Genomic DNA, 2,225 nt, shown 5'->3' on the forward strand with positions numbered 1-2,225 from the left:
CTCGGAGGTGAGAGAGAACATGGCATAGTCAAGGAATGGAAAATCTAATATTTATAAAGTCATGATTCCATTATGGTACTGGCATAAGGGTAGACATTATGGATCAATGGAACAGAATTGAGAACCCTTATATTATAACCAGCTGGTTTTTATAAAAAGAATAAAAGAAAATTCACTGAAGTACAAGATTCCCTGTTGAACTTAAGGTGCTGGGAAAATCATATATCCACATTTTTAAAAACAAATAAGTCTAATGACCTAGATACATTTCTCAAAAAGAAGACAAACAGATGCAATATCTAAAATGAAAATAACTATAGGAATATTACTACCCACCAGGGAAATGCAAATTAAAATTGCCATTAGATGCTACCTCTCTCCATTAAGAATCAGTAATATCAACAACAGGGACTAAAGATAAGAAATGCTGTTAAAGATGTTGAGGAAAGGGAGCCCATTTCACACACTACCAGTGAAATATGTGTACATATGCCATAATATTAAACTATGGAGGTGTTTCCAAAATTGAAAGTAGAAATCCCATCAGCAACCCTACTACTGGGTATGTTATAGTTTGAATAGGAAATATCCCCCATAGATTCTTGTATATGAATACTTGGTCCCCAGCTGGTAGAGCTGTTTCAGGAAGGTTGTGGAACCTTTAGGATGTGGAGAGTTGCTGGAAGAAAGGAGTCAGCAGACAGGCTTTGAGGTTTTACAGTCCAGCTTTGCTTTTTTTCAGATTTGGTGTAGTATTTTACAACAGTGGAAAACAAACCCAAGTACTAAACACTAACAACACACTATAACCCAGGGAAGAAGACAGGCAGAGGCTACAGGCACAAGCTAAGTCTTTACAGTTGACCACTGAACTGGCTATGACCCCATTGTTCTGGTGACAGGGTTAGCAACTGTTATATCTGGAGATGTCATATTCCTGCCCCAGGACCTACTTGCAGCAAAATACATAGGGCACTTTTTTATCTTCACTCAAGAGTAGGAGGCCACTCCCAGTGTTTAGTCATCACAATGAAGCAGAGGTGGCCTCACTGGCTTTTACTTAAGCATCAACTAACTTACAGTATCCCATCATTTCTGGATGAGATGGGCACCTTTAAAGACATAGATGTGTATTTCTGTCAGTCTTGGTGTTAGCTGCAGTTCTGCGGATCATGCCACAAGAGTGAGTGATGCCCAGTTAGCTAGTCCAAACTTAAGAGATCTGTCCTTTATCCTTCGAGGCTCTTAGTTAAGACCTTGTTCCTATGAAGACACTTGGGGCACAGCATGCTATTGTCCAGGTGTCGGGGTGGAAATGTGCAAGCCAGAAGCAGGAAGAGGGCAATCGCTTTCCCTTTCTCATCGGGTACCCAGGCTTGTCTAGCATGGAACTGCAGCCGAACTCAACCACTTTAGGTCACAGGAATGCTTGTCCCACGAACACACCACATTTCCCCATAGGTCTCCAATGTAGCCTTGAACGGCACTGCCTTGAACTTCTTCGCATCGGCAGCAGTTCTGGCCCAAGATTCCAACACTGCCTCGGAGGCAGATCTAGTTACCACCGTGGTGCTGTCATTGAGAGCAGGTATCTGCTCCTCTGATATAGTGACGATCTCTAAGGGAACTGTCACCTGAGACTCGCCCCCGCCCCCCGCCCCCCATTCCATCTTCATTTTTTACAGGCGTCTTTAACCTGGCCTCTATGGCTGAGTCAGGAACATTCTTCCCCTCTGGCTTCCTGCGAGTATGTCCTGGAGTCTCAGTATCTTGTGCTTTTTTCTCCTTTGGTTTACAACCGTTATTGTTCTCTGACTTTTTCCCCCCATTGTTTTAGTTTTTGCAGAGGACGTGCTCGATTATCTAGACATCTGGCATTCCACTTCTTCCCTCGGCTCTTCTGTGCTCCGCTTCTTGCTCCCAGCAGTCTCCATCTTGAGATTAGATCCCAACTTTGCTTCTTACTCTCTGCTTCTGTACTGAGGATCCAGTGCGTGGAGCCAGCTTCCTGCTCCTAGCAACCTATATGCGTTCCCGCCTTGTTGGCTTGTATTCCCTTGAACTGTAATCCAAAGTAAACTTTGCCCCCTTGAAATGTGCTTCTTGTCAGGTATTTGGTCACATCAGAAAGAAAACTACCTTGTACTGTACGTATCCAACAGAAATAATTGGAAGAGGCATCTGGACTATGGAGCACTATTTGCAGGAGCTAACAAATGAAAATA

The 2,225-nt window shown here is 43.3% G+C and overlaps 1 pseudogene; it reads right to left on the bottom strand.

Moving 5' to 3' along the window:
• Positions 1–1,229: 1,229 nt before the first annotated feature.
• On the bottom strand, positions 1,230–1,934 carry LOC116889144 (annotated as a pseudogene).
• Positions 1,935–2,225: the final 291 nt, after the last annotated feature.

This window comes from Rattus rattus, chromosome X (genome assembly GCF_011064425.1).
Source record: "Rattus rattus isolate New Zealand chromosome X, Rrattus_CSIRO_v1, whole genome shotgun sequence".
Classification (NCBI taxonomy): Eukaryota; Metazoa; Chordata; class Mammalia; order Rodentia; family Muridae; genus Rattus; species Rattus rattus.